This window comes from Ascaphus truei, unplaced genomic scaffold, assembly GCF_040206685.1.
Source record: "Ascaphus truei isolate aAscTru1 unplaced genomic scaffold, aAscTru1.hap1 HAP1_SCAFFOLD_2149, whole genome shotgun sequence".
Taxonomy (NCBI): Eukaryota; Metazoa; Chordata; class Amphibia; order Anura; family Ascaphidae; genus Ascaphus; species Ascaphus truei.
In genome coordinates, this window is record NW_027455063.1 from 29,886 (window position 1) to 46,865 (window position 16,980).

At 43.6% G+C, this 16,980-nt stretch overlaps 2 long non-coding RNA genes across 3 annotated transcripts; both read left to right on the forward strand.

Annotated features, from left to right (window-relative positions):
* LOC142477497 (uncharacterized) lies at positions 1-11,592 on the forward strand. 2 transcript variants are annotated; one of them, XR_012792435.1, is made up of 7 exons: positions 1-95; positions 1,328-1,438; positions 3,837-3,956; positions 4,977-5,072; positions 6,517-6,620; positions 7,852-7,963; positions 11,503-11,592. It is a non-coding gene; the product is annotated as an uncharacterized LOC142477497 (long non-coding RNA). The 2 variants fall into 2 exon arrangements; XR_012792434.1 differs by lacking the exon at positions 11,503-11,592 and adding an exon at positions 10,363-10,478.
* Positions 11,593-13,047: 1,455 nt separating this feature from the next.
* LOC142477496 (uncharacterized) lies at positions 13,048-16,968 on the forward strand. Its single transcript, XR_012792433.1, has 3 exons — positions 13,048-13,145; positions 14,376-14,486; positions 16,885-16,968. It is a non-coding gene; the product is annotated as an uncharacterized LOC142477496 (long non-coding RNA).
* Positions 16,969-16,980: the final 12 nt, after the last annotated feature.

The window sequence follows — 16,980 nt, forward strand, 5'->3', positions numbered from 1 at the left end:
ATGAAACATTTCTGTTAAAATTGAATTGGAGGTGAACTGGATTCATCATCAACTCTGCACCAGTGTGAATTGATGTTCTTTAATGTTCTGATAAGGTACATGCAACATCTCTTCCTCAACCCCTGCACCACTCTCTGCCTCTTGCCTCTCTCTCTCCACCTCCCTGCTAAGCGTATTAACCCATCTAATGTAATCCACATTCCATGTCTCACTTTACTCTTCACTTCTCACGTGCCCTCTGGAATGACTGCTCTCTGACTAACAAGGTCTATTTGTACATGACCTCTTCTGCTCTCATCCACCACCTCTCATTCCCCTCACCCCTGTCCTACTCGATACCTCAGCTTAATTGAACTCTCTCCTCTGACATCTACCCTTATCTCTAACCTCTCCTCACTTTCTGCTTAAACTAACTATCTTGTTAACTTTTACAATGCTATCATCTCCTCCTCCCTCCTCCTCCTTCCTCCTCCCTCCTCCATTATATATATACCCCTTCTAGGCTCTGACACACTCATCCCTCTAAGGCCATGATTATCATGGGCACATGCTTGGTCGTCCACAGTGCGTGCGAGCGATGCAGAGCCGCCTCGGACCTCAGTGCAGGGATTGCTGCATACCCCCAGCATCTGTCACCCACAAACAATACACACACTAATACTCCCCACAATACACACTATAATACCTCCTCAATACTAATCTCCCCAATAATATTATAGCTCCAAACACAATATACACAACACCCTTACACAAGATACACAATCTAGTACTCTCCTCTGCACCTCTACACACAATATAATACTCCCACACACACAATATACACACTACCCTCCTACCCCCATAAAATACAACCAATAATACACACACACTTTGTGGATGTTGGGACCAGCTCCCGGCATGCACCAGTGAAAGAGAGAGGCCCGCAGAAGCTCGGAAGAACTCCCTCCATCCGTGCCTTCCTCCGTTTCACATCTTCTCCCTGTCTCTCTCCCTCCCTTTCCTTGCATCTCCCTGCGTCTTTACGTATACCCAGTCAGTGACGGCTCTGGTCACGTGATGCCTTAATATGGGCTTATCCATATATGTTCATCCACGTCACTAATGTGATGCCCGCACTGTTGCGGAGCTGGTACTTACGACGGGCACTTATTGTTTTATCAGTACTGCGTACCTGACTCTACCGGCCTACTTTCAACACTAGTACAATATGTGCTTCACTACGAGTGAGTGGGGAATATTGGCATCACACAGTCACTGTTGAATATGCCATTCAATCCATTTTGAAAATAGTAATGCAATGTGGTTTTGTTTTGTTTGCTTTTTGCAGTAATGAAGAATGGAAAAGTTATATTAAAATTAAATTGGAGGGGGACTAGATTCAGCATTTCATCATGAACTCTGCACTTGTGAGAATTTAACTTCTTGAATACCCTGACAGGTACACGCAACATTAAGACTATAATCTGCTGTGCAAGCTTTCGTGCTATACCTCCCCCTCAGGTTTTGATTTATACATTTGCTCCCTCAATTCATGTCCTCTAATATTTGAAAGCTCTCTCCTAGCATTTTCTCTTTACCACAGAACGTCATCCCAATGTAACCTCTCTCTTGTTCTTTCTGCTTGCTGTTTCCTCACTCCTCTGTTAAACTTTTCTAATTTCTCTAACTTCCACACTCCTGCTTTTATCCACATGTTCTCCTCTTTCCTTCCCCTACCTTTGCATGTGTCTACACACTGCACCATTTGTACAGACCTCTATTGCAGCTATTTCTGCACTGCTCAATGAAAAGCACTCTTTAATATCCTATTCTCTGTGCCCCCTCTCTCTGCGCCCCCTCTTTTGGCGCCTCCTCTCTCTGCGCCCCCTCTCTCTGCGCCTATCTGTCTCATTCTCTCTACGTCCCTCTCTCTCTACATAGAGCTATCTCTGTCTCTCTCTACACCTATCTCTGTGTCTCCTTCTATGTTTGCTGATGTGTGGGATATCTCTTATAATCTTGAACCTGCTCATATACACATCGGGCCTCCCTGCCTCTGCCTCCCTGCTAAGAGTGTTAACCTATCTAATGTAATCCACATTCCTTTCCTTACTTTTCTCTTCCCTTCTCCTATGCCATCTGGAATGTCCGTTCTCTGACTAACAAGGCTCTAGTTGTACATGACCTCTTCTGCTCTCATCATTCACAATCAGTCATTCCCCTCACCCCATCTTACCTGTCCCACTGATTTGCCTCTGCTTAATTAAACTCTCCTCTGACATCTACTCTAACCTCTCTGCTCTCTCTCTCTTTCCGCTTAAACTAACAATCTTATTAACTCTTACAATGCTATCCTCCTATCTATATGCCCCCTCTAGGCTCTGACACACTTGTCCCTCTAGCCCACACCCTTGGCTAAATTCCCAAACATGTTCATCACACTTCCACTCGCTGTTCTTAATGCCTATGAAGGAAATCACACAATTGATATTTGATTTTTCTACAGTAAAAATGTCTCCAGTCCTGTATAAAGCTGCTCTCTGGGGCCAAACCACACTACTTTTTTTTCACATTCATCAACACTCAAATTTAATTTACGCTGTCTTTTTTCCCCTGTATTTGACTCCCTCCACTAACCTTCTCCTCACACTTGCCATCCTTCCTTCACTTCTCCTCAAGCATTTGACTACTTCAGAGGCAAGGTGGATGCCACCCACAAGGAGATTCCTTCTGTCCCTTCCCCCTTCTCTCCTTCTACCTAATTCTCCTTCTGCATTTGACTCCTTTTCTTCTCTTACAGAGCTGGAAGCTAATCATCTTCTCTTCTCCCTCTACCACATGCCCTCTAGATCGTATCCCCTCACACCTTACTGCATCTCTTAGTCCCCACTCTCACCCACATCTTCAATTCCTCCCTATTCTCTGGCTCTTTACCCTCTTACTTTAAGCCTGTAGTGGTCACCCTTTTCTCAGAAACAACCTACACCCTATGTGCCTTACTAACTACCGCCCTGTATCCCTCCTGCTGTTTGTCTCCTAATTGCTAGAATGTCAACATTCTTAAATCACATGCCCTCCTGGATCCTTTACAACCTGCCTTTCGTACAGCTCGTTCTACAGACTGTGCTTAAAGCAAATTCCCAAGGTCACTTTTCCCTACTAATCCTACTTGATCTATCTGCTGCGTTTGATGCTCTCAATCACTCTCCTCCTTCATATTCTAAACTCTCTCTTGGTATCCGTAACACAGTTCTATCCTGGTTTTCATCATAACTTTCCTGTCACACATTCTCCATCTCTGTTGCTAACATGTCTTCGTCTTCTATTGATCTGTCTGTGGGTATACATCAGGGCTCTGTTCTGAGATCTCTCTTTCTCTCTACATACTATCATTTGGTGACCTCATCAACTCTTTGTGACAATCCTATAAATAACAAATACAAATATCAGGTCATGGGAATAAGTGATTTGGACATAAAAGTAACATTTCGGAAGTGTGGACAACTAATACATCTTGTAGATTGCCTTTACAGTGTGATGTCATTGATTCAGTAGATTGTGTGCAGACCAGGACTGCAGTACAGTGTCACTCACATGGATGACTTGCGTGGTAGAAGCTCAAGAACAAGGATGTCAAACTCCAGTCCTCGAGGGCAGCAAACAGGCCAGGTTTTCAGGATATCCCTACTGAAAACCTGGCCTGTTTGGGACCCTCGAGGACTGGAGTTTGACATGCATGCTCTAGAAGGAGCACAGCTGTGGGTGGGAGGTGGATTTGCTTTGCATCAAATGGTTTGGAGCAAGGTTTATTGTATGTATTATCATAATAACAATGCAATGCTTAACTTTTATTTTAGGAGGGATGACTGCAGAACAGAAGTGAATATTGAAGCCATGTGTTCCTTTTCTTGCAAAAGAGAAAATTTGAAGGACAGTTGAAGAGAAGGAAAATTACTACACAGAGACAGATAAGCAATGTGTATATTTCTCATTTACCATTTAGTATTTGTCGTTTTATTGACTCCACACAATCCGGCTGCTACGGGTTTCACATTGAATATTTTCATCTCTACTCTACCCCTTCCTGTGATCTGAACCATGCAAGTTTTCGTTGATTCAATACATCATGAGTAGAGGGTGGCTACAGTATGAAGTAAAGACCCAAGGACCACATCTACTACCATTCATAACAAGAACATGTGCAGTAGCGCACAGCTGCAGTTCTATGTGATTGTTATGAAAGGTTGAGGTGGTTCAATTCTATGAATCTGGAGTGGGATGGATCCTGTTTGCATCATATGGTTTCATCTAGGCCAGTAGATTATATAACTTTCAGTACAGGTTACACATGGCATCAGTATTAGTGATTTAAAGAGGAGGAAAGCTTCAATGTGGAGAACAAAGCCAAGTAATGTTGAAGTTACTCCTTTTACCATTTACTTGGTCAGTCTGTACTGTCTACTCCCCACACAGCTGCTAAGGATCTTCCATTTTAAATACTTTCACCTCCTATTCTGCACTGCTTTGCTGCCCATTATTCAGAGATGCGTTCCAGTCATGTTTACCACTCTGAATCTCTCTGCAGTCATTGGTTCAGCACATCATGGGTAGAGCATGGCTACAGATACAGCAAGCTATTATTATTTTACCGGCTGATCATCCATAATATTGCATTAAAACATAGAATATCACTTAATTTCCAAAAGATTCAGTGATGCTGATAATGCAGAATCTCACAACATTTCCCATCATAATGCCATAATGCACCAGTGGGAGAAATAATCCTTGCTATATCTGTACATTGTGTGACGTATTACCTCCATGACCATTGAGAGCAAGTACATCTTCTGTATAGAGCGGCTGTGTTATGATGCAGTTATTGATCATCATTGACATAATCACAAGAATCTTATGCAAAGGGAAATTGTCCGCAGCGAAGTGAGATTTCAGCCCCCAAACGTCTGTAATATTAATGCAATGTCTTACTTTTGTTGCAGTGAACACTGAAGAGACGGATCTACTACAACACTGTACAGGATGAGCATACGCTACAAGCAGCAAAATGATCTTGCAGTTGACAGTATGTTGTTCTGGTAATGTGCACAATTATTATTTATGGGCTACACACCACAGTGCTGGACATATTCTGTTAACTTCAACTCTACTCCTAACATGGAGATGTCTTCCTGGTGTTACTGATTCAGTACATCATATGCACAGTGTGGTTATGATATGATGGATTGATTTAATGAACCCACCAACCAATGATGACATCTGCATCATCTTCTGTAAAGTGCAGCTACAGCATGATATTATCAGCATTTGGTGCGGTATAATCAGAGGTATCTATGTGCTTTTGTGCCTGTTTTAAGTCCTCCAGCTTAACGCCCCTACACCTCCCACTACACAGGCATACTTACTTATGCATACACTGACATCTGGCATACCTACACACACCCCAGGGCCACTTCCTTCCCCTGATGTCAGGGAGAGGATGGGCATGCAGAGTGCAGTAAGTCTCCACGTTACTCTGGCCAACAGTCTTGGCCTACCTCCAGCATCTGTCACCCACAACATCTGTTCCCTCCTTGTAAAGTGCTGAACTATCTCACCTGGGTCAGTGCTATAGCTGATCACAGTGCCCGATCAGGATGTCACTGTGACAGGCAGCAGTGCAGATTGACCGGTCAATCAATGCAGTGCCGCAACATATGCACTAAATGAGATTTCCGTGCCCCCAGTCAGGTTACTCCCTGGGCAGTGACCCTGCTCACACCCTCCCCTAGTTCCACCTCTGATCACAATTATCTCTCTTGGAGAGTGTAGCAAATTGGAGTTGGGGGAATCTCACCTCTGCCATGCATGGTCACAATCTGGGCACAGGACCCAAATAGTGGGCAATGTGGCACTTCTTACAGTAGAGAATAAGTAACTTTATTCTTTACTTGTGTATTAAGGACCTTATTTGCATTAAATTCAGTCCACATGGGACCAAGACTTTCTGGCTTACTGAACAAAGTGGAATTGTTTCGTAGAGGGTGGAGAATTGTATTTTATCTGAAATTACCCCCTCTGCACAAAATACAAACAATTATACCCATACAAGTACCTTGTGGAAGTTGTTGCCCTCTATCTTCCTGTGGTCTCTCCCTGTTTCTCACCGTGCCTCCTCCCATTTCCTTGCACCTCTGCGTCTCCGCATATATCCCTATACTCAGAGCCGGCTCCGGTCAGTGACATGGGATGCCCAAATATGAGCATACCCATATATGGGCATCCATGCCACTGACCGGAGCCCGCTCTGTTGCGGATATGGAGAGAGACTGGGAGATTTACATCCCCTTATAATTCATATGGTGCATAGTACCGGCACGTATTGTTTTACCGGTACTGTGTACCTTCCTACTTTCACACTGGTACAGTATATGCTGCAGTGGGACTGAGAGGGATATATTGGTAACACATAGTCATTGTTGGGGGAATTCAATCCATTTTGAAAATAGTAATGAAATGTTTTTTACTTTTCTTTTTTTTCAGTAATGAAGAATGAAACATTTCTGTTAAAATTGAATTGGAGGTGAACTGGATTCATCATCAACTCTGCACCAGTGTGAATTGATGTTCTTTAATGTTCTGATAAGGTACATGCAACATCTCTTCCTCAACCCCTGCACCACTCTCTGCCTCTTGCCTCTCTCTCTCCACCTCCCTGCTAAGCGTATTAACCCATCTAATGTAATCCACATTCCATGTCTCACTTTACTCTTCACTTCTCACGTGCCCTCTGGAATGACTGCTCTCTGACTAACAAGGTCTATTTGTACATGACCTCTTCTGCTCTCATCATCCACCACCTCTCATTCCCCTCACCCCTGTCCTACTCGATACCTCAGCTTAATTGAAACTCTCTCCTCTGACATCTACCCTTATCTCTAACCTCTCCTCACTTTCTGCTTAAACTAACTATCTTGTTAACTTTTACAATGCTATCATCTCCTCCTCCTCCCTCCTCCTCCCTCCTCCATCATATATATGCCCCTTCTAGGCTCTGACACACTCATCCCTCTAAGGCCATGATTATCATGGGCACATGCTTGGTCATCCACAGTGCGTGCGAGCGATGCAGAGCCGCCTCGGACCTCAGTGCAGGGATTGCTGCATACCCCCAGCATCTGTCACCCACAAACAATACACACACTAATACTCCCCACAAGTACACACTATAATACCTCCTCAATACTAATCTCCCCAATAATATTATAGCTCCAAACACAATATACACAACACCCTTACACAAGATACACAATCTAGTACTCTCCTCTGCACCTCTACACACAATATAATACTCCCACACACACAATATACACACTACCCTCCTACCCCCATAAAATACAACCAATAATACACACACACTTTGTGGATGTTGGGACCAGCTCCCGGCATGCACCAGTGAAAGAGAGAGGCCCGCAGAAGCTCGGAAGAAACTCCCTCCATCCGTGCCTTCCTCCGTTTCACATCTTCTCCCTGTCTCTCTCCCTCCCTTTCCTTGCATCTCCCTGCGTCTTTACGTATACCCAGTCAGTGACGGCTCTGGTCACGTGATGCCTTAATATGGGCTTATCCATATATGTTCATCCACGTCACTAATGTGATGCCCGCACTGTTGCGGAGCTGGTACTTACGACGGGCACTTATTGTTTTATCAGTACTGCGTACCTGACTCTACCGGCCTACTTTCAACACTAGTACAATATGTGCTTCACTACGAGTGAGTGGGGAATATTGGCATCACACAGTCACTGTTGAATATGCCATTCAATCCATTTTGAAAATAGTAATGCAATGTGGTTTGGTTTTGTTTGCTTTTTGCAGTAATGAAGAATGGAAAAGTTATATTAAAATTAAATTGGAGGGGGGACTAGATTCAGCATTTCATCATGAACTCTGCACTTGTGAGAATTTAACTTCTTGAATACCCTGACAGGTACACGCAACATTAAGACTATAATCTGCTGTGCAAGCTTTCGTGCTATACCTCCCCCTCAGGTTTTGATTTATACATTTGCTCCCTCAATTCATGTCCTCTAATATTTGAAAGCTCTCTCCTAGCATTTTCTCTTTACCACAGAACGTCATCCCAATGTAACCTCTCTCTTGTTCTTTCTGCTTGCTGTTTCCTCACTCCTCTGTTAAACTTTTCTAATTTCTCTAACTTCCACACTCCTGCTTTTATCCACATGTTCTCCTCTTTCCTTCCCTACCTTTGCATGTGTCTACACACTGCACCATTTGTACAGACCCTCTATTGCAGCTATTTCTGCACTGCTCAATGAAAAGCACTCTTTAATATCCTATTCTCTGTGCCCCCTCTCTCTGCGCCCCCTCTTTTGGCGCCTCCTCTCTCTGCGCCCCCTCTCTCTGCGCCTATCTGTCTCATTCTCTCTACGTCCCTCTCTCTCTACATAGAGCTATCTCTGTCTCTCTCTACACCTATCTCTGTGTCTCCTTCTATGTTTGCTGATGTGTGGGATATCTCTTATAATCTTGAACCTGCTCATATACACATCGGGCCTCCCTGCCTCTGCCTCCCTGCTAAGAGTGTTAACCTATCTAATGTAATCCACATTCCTTTCCTTACTTTTCTCTTCCCTTCTCCTATGCCATCTGGAATGTCCGTTCTCTGACTAACAAGGCTCTAGTTGTACATGACCTCTTCTGCTCTCATCATTCACAATCAGTCATTCCCCTCACCCCATCTTACCTGTCCCACTGATTTGCCTCTGCTTAATTAAACTCTCCTCTGACATCTACTCTAACCTCTCTGCTCTCTCTCTCTTTCCGCTTAAACTAACAATCTTATTAACTCTTACAATGCTATCCTCCTATCTATATGCCCCCTCTAGGCTCTGACACACTTGTCCCTCTAGCCCACACCCTTGGCTAAATTCCCAAACATGTTCATCACACTTCCACTCGCTGTTCTTAATGCCTATGAAGGAAATCACACAATTGATATTTGATTTTTCTACAGTAAAAATGTCTCCAGTCCTGTATAAAGCTGCTCTCTGGGGCCAAAACCACACTACTTTTTTTTCACATTCATCAACACTCAAATTTAATTTACGCTGTCTTTTTTCCCCTGTATTTGACTCCCTCCACTAACCTTCTCCTCACACTTGCCATCCTTCCTTCACTTCTCCTCAAGCATTTGACTACTTCAGAGGCAAGGTGGATGCCACCCACAAGGAGATTCCTTCTGTCCCTTCCCCCTTCTCTCCTTCTACCTAATTCTCCTTCTGCATTTGACTCCTTTTCTTCTCTTACAGAGCTGGAAGCTAATCATCTTCTCTTCTCCCTCTACCACATGCCCTCTAGATCGTATCCCCTCACACCTTACTGCATCTCTTAGTCCCCACTCTCACCCACATCTTCAATTCCTCCCTATTCTCTGGCTCTTTACCCTCTTACTTTAAGCCTGTAGTGGTCACCCTTTTCTCAGAAACAACCTACACCCTATGTGCCTTACTAACTACCGCCCTGTATCCCTCCTGCTGTTTGTCTCCTAATTGCTAGAATGTCAACATTCTTAAATCACATGCCCTCCTGGATCCTTTACAACCTGCCTTTCGTACAGCTCGTTCTACAGACTGTGCTTAAAGCAAATTCCCAAGGTCACTTTTCCCTACTAATCCTACTTGATCTATCTGCTGCGTTTGATGCTCTCAATCACTCTCCTCCTTCATATTCTAAACTCTCTCTTGGTATCCGTAACACAGTTCTATCCTGGTTTTCATCATAACTTTCCTGTCACACATTCTCCATCTCTGTTGCTAACATGTCTTCGTCTTCTATTGATCTGTCTGTGGGTATACATCAGGGCTCTGTTCTGAGATCTCTCTTTCTCTCTACATACTATCATTTGGTGACCTCATCAACTCTTTGTGACAATCCTATAAATAACAAATACAAATATCAGGTCATGGGAATAAGTGATTTGGACATAAAAGTAACATTTCGGAAGTGTGGACAACTAATACATCTTGTAGATTGCCTTTACAGTGTGATGTCATTGATTCAGTAGATTGTGTGCAGACCAGGACTGCAGTACAGTGTCACTCACATGGATGACTTGCGTGGTAGAAGCTCAAGAACAAGGATGTCAAACTCCAGTCCTCGAGGGCAGCAAACAGGCCAGGTTTTCAGGATATCCCTACTGAAAACCTGGCCTGTTTGGGACCCTCGAGGACTGGAGTTTGACATGCATGCTCTAGAAGGAGCACAGCTGTGGGTGGGAGGTGGATTTGCTTTGCATCAAATGGTTTGGAGCAAGGTTTATTGTATGTATTATCATAATAACAATGCAATGCTTAACTTTTATTTTAGGAGGGATGACTGCAGAACAGAAGTGAATATTGAAGCCATGTGTTCCTTTTCTTGCAAAAGAGAAAATTTGAAGGACAGTTGAAGAGAAGGAAAATTACTACACAGAGACAGATAAGCAATGTGTATATTTCTCATTTACCATTTAGTATTTGTCGTTTTATTGACTCCACACAATCCGGCTGCTACGGGTTTCACATTGAATATTTTCATCTCTACTCTACCCCTTCCTGTGATCTGAACCATGCAAGTTTTCGTTGATTCAATACATCATGAGTAGAGGGTGGCTACAGTATGAAGTAAAGACCCAAGGACCACATCTACTACCATTCATAACAAGAACATGTGCAGTAGCGCACAGCTGCAGTTCTATGTGATTGTTATGAAAGGTTGAGGTGGTTCAATTCTATGAATCTGGAGTGGGATGGATCCTGTTTGCATCATATGGTTTCATCTAGGCCAGTAGATTATATAACTTTCAGTACAGGTTACACATGGCATCAGTATTAGTGATTTAAAGAGGAGGAAAGCTTCAATGTGGAGAACAAAGCCAAGTAATGTTGAAGTTACTCCTTTTACCATTTACTTGGTCAGTCTGTACTGTCTACTCCCCACACAGCTGCTAAGGATCTTCCATTTTAAATACTTTCACCTCCTATTCTGCACTGCTTTGCTGCCCATTATTCAGAGATGCGTTCCAGTCATGTTTACCACTCTGAATCTCTCTGCAGTCATTGGTTCAGCACATCATGGGTAGAGCATGGCTACAGATACAGCAAGCTATTATTATTTTACCGGCTGATCATCCATAATATTGCATTAAAACATAGAATATCACTTAATTTCCAAAAGATTCAGTGATGCTGATAATGCAGAATCTCACAACATTTCCCATCATAATGCCATAATGCACCAGTGGGAGAAATAATCCTTGCTATATCTGTACATTGTGTGACGTATTACCTCCATGACCATTGAGAGCAAGTACATCTTCTGTATAGAGCGGCTGTGTTATGATGCAGTTATTGATCATCATTGACATAATCACAAGAATCTTATGCAAAGGGAAATTGTCCGCAGCGAAGTGAGATTTCAGCCCCCAAACGTCTGTAATATTAATGCAATGTCTTACTTTTGTTGCAGTGAACACTGAAGAGACGGATCTACTACAACACTGTACAGGATGAGCATACGCTACAAGCAGCAAAATGATCTTGCAGTTGACAGTATGTTGTTCTGGTAATGTGCACAATTATTATTTATGGGCTACACACCACAGTGCTGGACATATTCTGTTAACTTCAACTCTACTCCTAACATGGAGATGTCTTCCTGGTGTTACTGATTCAGTACATCATATGCACAGTGTGGTTATGATATGATGGATTGATTTAATGAACCCACCAACCAATGATGACATCTGCATCATCTTCTGTAAAGTGCAGCTACAGCATGATATTATCAGCATTTGGTGCGGTATAATCAGAGGTATCTATGTGCTTTTGTGCCTGTTTTAAGTCCTCCAGCTTAACGCCCCTACACCTCCCACTACACAGGCATACTTACTTATGCATACACTGACATCTGCATACCTACACACACCCCAGGGCCACTTCCTTCCCCTGATGTCAGGGAGAGGATGGGCATGCAGAGTGCAGTAAGTCTCCACGTTACTCTGGCCAACAGTCTTGGCCTACCTCCAGCATCTGTCACCCACAACATCTGTTCCCTCCTTGTAAAGTGCTGAACTATCTCACCTGGGTCAGTGCTATAGCTGATCACAGTGCCCGATCAGGATGTCACTGTGACAGGCAGCAGTGCAGATTGACCGGTCAATCAATGCAGTGCCGCAACATATGCACTAAATGAGATTTCCGTGCCCCAGTCAGGTTACTCCCTGGGCAGTGACCCTGCTCACACCCTCCCCTAGTTCCACCTCTGATCACAATTATCTCTCTTGGAGAGTGTAGCAAATTGGAGTTGGGGGGAATCTCACCTCTGCCATGCATGGTCACAATCTGGGCACAGGACCCAAATAGTGGGCAATGTGGCACTTCTTACAGTAGAGAATAAGTAACTTTATTCTTTACTTGTGTATTAAGGACCTTATTTGCATTAAATTCAGTCCACATGGGACCAAGACTTTCTGGCTTACTGAACAAAGTGGAATTGTTTCGTAGAGGGTGGAGAATTGTATTTTATCTGAAATTACCCCCTCTGCACAAAATACAAACAATTATACCCATACAAGTACCTTGTGGAAGTTGTTGCCCTCTATCTTCCTGTGGTCTCTCCCTGTTTCTCACCGTGCCTCCTCCCATTTCCTTGCACCTCTGCGTCTCCGCATATATCCCTATACTCAGAGCCGGCTCCGGTCAGTGACATGGATGCCCCAAATATGAGCATACCCATATATGGGCATCCATGCCACTGACCGGAAGCCCGCTCTGTTGCGGATATGGAGAGAGACTGGGAGATTTACATCCCTTATAATTCATATGGTGCATAGTACCGGCACGTATTGTTTTACCGGTACTGTGTACCTTCCTACTTTCACACTGGTACAGTATATGCTGCAGTGGGACTGAGAGGGATATATTGGTAACACATAGTCATTGTTGGGGGAATTCAATCCATTTTGAAAATAGTAATGAAATGTTTTTTACTTTTCTTTTTTTTCAGTAATGAAGAATGAAACATTTCTGTTAAAATTGAATTGGAGGTGAACTGGATTCATCATCAACTCTGCACCAGTGTGAATTGATGTTCTTTAATGTTCTGATAAGGTACATGCAACATCTCTTCCTCAACCCCTGCACCACTCTCTGCCTCTTGCCTCTCTCTCTCCACCTCCCTGCTAAGCGTATTAACCCATCTAATGTAATCCACATTCCATGTCTCACTTTACTCTTCACTTTCTCACGTGCCCTCTGGAATGACTGCTCTCTGACTAACAAGGTCTATTTGTACATGACCTCTTCTGCTCTCATCATCCACCACCTCTCATTCCCCTCACCCCTGTCCTACTCGATACCTCAGCTTAATTGAACTCTCTCCTCTGACATCTACCCTTATCTCTAACCTCTCCTCACTTTCTGCTTAAACTAACTATCTTGTTAACTTTTACAATGCTATCATCTCCTCCTCCTCCCTCCTCCTCCCTCCTCCATCATATATATGCCCCTTCTAGGCTCTGACACACTCATCCCTCTAAGGCCATGATTATCATGGGCACATGCTTGGTCATCCACAGTGCGTGCGAGCGATGCAGAGCCGCCTCGGACCTCAGTGCAGGGATTGCTGCATACCCCCAGCATCTGTCACCCACAAACAATACACACACTAATACTCCCCACAATACACACTATAATACCTCCTCAATACTAATCTCCCCAATAATATTATAGCTCCAAACACAATATACACAACACCCTTACACAAGATACACAATCTAGTACTCTCCTCTGCACCTCTACACACAATATAATACTCCCACACACACAATATACACACTACCCTCCTACCCCATAAAATACAACCAATAATGACACACACACTTTGTGGATGTTGGGACCAGCTCCCGGCATGCACCAGTGAAAGAGAGAGGGCCCGCAGAAGCTCGGAAGAACTCCCTCCATCCGTGCCTTCCTCCGTTTCACATCTTCTCCCTGTCTCTCTCCCTCCCTTTCCTTGCATCTCCCTGCGTCTTTACGTATACCCAGTCAGTGACGGCTCTGGTCACGTGATGCCTTAATATGGGCTTATCCATATATGTTCATCCACGTCACTAATGTGATGCCCGCACTGTTGCGGAGCTGGTACTTACGACGGGCACTTATTGTTTTATCAGTACTGCGTACCTGACTCTACCGGCCTACTTTCAACACTAGTACAATATGTGCTTCACTACGAGTGAGTGGGGAATATTGGCATCACACAGTCACTGTTGAATATGCCATTCAATCCATTTTGAAAATAGTAATGCAATGTGGTTTTGTTTTGTTTGCTTTTTGCAGTAATGAAGAATGGAAAAGTTATATTAAAATTAAATTGGAGGGGGACTAGATTCAGCATTTCATCATGAACTCTGCACTTGTGAGAATTTAACTTCTTGAATACCCTGACAGGTACACGCAACATTAAGACTATAATCTGCTGTGCAAGCTTTCGTGCTATACCTCCCCCTCAGGTTTTGATTTATACATTTGCTCCCTCAATTCATGTCCTCTAATATTTGAAAGCTCTCTCCTAGCATTTTCTCTTTACCACAGAACGTCATCCCAATGTAACCTCTCTCTTGTTCTTTCTGCTTGCTGTTTCCTCACTCCTCTGTTAAACTTTTCTAATTTCTCTAACTTCCACACTCCTGCTTTTATCCACATGTTCTCCTCTTTCCTTCCCCTACCTTTGCATGTGTCTACACACTGCACCATTTGTACAGACCTCTATTGCAGCTATTTCTGCACTGCTCAATGAAAAGCACTCTTTAATATCCTATTCTCTGTGCCCCCTCTCTCTGCGCCCCCTCTTTTGGCGCCTCCTCTCTCTGCGCCCCCTCTCTCTGCGCCTATCTGTCTCATTCTCTCTACGTCCCTCTCTCTCTACATAGAGCTATCTCTGTCTCTCTCTACACCTATCTCTGTGTCTCCTTCTATGTTTGCTGATGTGTGGGATATCTCTTATAATCTTGAACCTGCTCATATACACATCGGGCCTCCCTGCCTCTGCCTCCCTGCTAAGAGTGTTAACCTATCTAATGTAATCCACATTCCTTTCCTTACTTTTCTCTTCCCTTCTCCTATGCCATCTGGAATGTCCGTTCTCTGACTAACAAGGCTCTAGTTGTACATGACCTCTTCTGCTCTCATCATTCACAATCAGTCATTCCCCTCACCCCATCTTACCTGTCCCACTGATTTGCCTCTGCTTAATTAAACTCTCCTCTGACATCTACTCTAACCTCTCTGCTCTCTCTCTCTTTCCGCTTAAACTAACAATCTTATTAACTCTTACAATGCTATCCTCCTATCTATATGCCCCCTCTAGGCTCTGACACACTTGTCCCTCTAGCCCACACCCTTGGCTAAATTCCCAAACATGTTCATCACACTTCCACTCGCTGTTCTTAATGCCTATGAAGGAAATCACACAATTGATATTTGATTTTTCTACAGTAAAAATGTCTCCAGTCCTGTATAAAGCTGCTCTCTGGGCCAAACCACACTACTTTTTTTTCACATTCATCAACACTCAAATTTAATTTACGCTGTCTTTTTTTCCCTGTATTTGACTCCCTCCACTAACCTTCTCCTCACACTTTGCCATCCTTCCTTCACTTCTCCTCAAGCATTTGACTACTTCAGAGGCAAGGTGGATGCCACCCACAAGGAGATTCCTTCTGTCCCTTCCCCCTTCTCTCCTTCTACCTAATTCTCCTTCTGCATTTGACTCCTTTTCTTCTCTTACAGAGCTGGAAGCTAATCATCTTCTCTTCTCCCTCTACCACATGCCCTCTAGATCGTATCCCCTCACACCTTACTGCATCTCTTAGTCCCCACTCTCACCCACATCTTCAATTCCTCCCTATTCTCTGGCTCTTTACCCTCTTACTTTAAGCCTGTAGTGGTCACCCTTTTCTCAGAAACAACCTACACCCTATGTGCCTTACTAACTACCGCCCTGTATCCCTCCTGCTGTTTGTCTCCTAATTGCTAGAATGTCAACATTCTTAAATCACATGCCCTCCTGGATCCTTTACAACCTGCCTTTCGTACAGCTCGTTCTACAGACTGTGCTTAAAGCAAATTCCCAAGGTCACTTTTCCCTACTAATCCTACTTGATCTATCTGCTGCGTTTGATGCTCTCAATCACTCTCCTCCTTCATATTCTAAACTCTCTCTTGGTATCCGTAACACAGTTCTATCCTGGTTTTCATCATAACTTTCCTGTCACACATTCTCCATCTCTGTTGCTAACATGTCTTCGTCTTCTATTGATCTGTCTGTGGGTATACATCAGGGCTCTGTTCTGAGATCTCTCTTTCTCTCTACATACTATCATTTGGTGACCTCATCAACTCTTTGTGACAATCCTATAAATAACAAATACAAATATCAGGTCATGGGAATAAGTGATTTGGACATAAAAGTAACATTTCGGAAGTGTGGACAACTAATACATCTTGTAGATTGCCTTTACAGTGTGATGTCATTGATTCAGTAGATTGTGTGCAGACCAGGACTGCAGTACAGTGTCACTCACATGGATGACTTGCGTGGTAGAAGCTCAAGAACAAGGATGTCAAACTCCAGTCCTCGAGGGCAGCAAACAGGCCAGGTTTTCAGGATATCCCTACTGAAAACCTGGCCTGTTTGGGACCCTCGAGGACTGGAGTTTGACATGCATGCTCTAGAAGGAGCACAGCTGTGGGTGGGAGGTGGATTTGCTTTGCATCAAATGGTTTGGAGCAAGGTTTATTGTATGTATTATCATAATAACAATGCAATGCTTAACTTTTATTTCAGGAGGGATGACTGCAGAACAGAAGTGAATATTGAAGCCATGTGTTCCTTTTCTTGCAAAAGAGAAAATTTGAAGGACAGTTGAAGAGAAGGAAAATT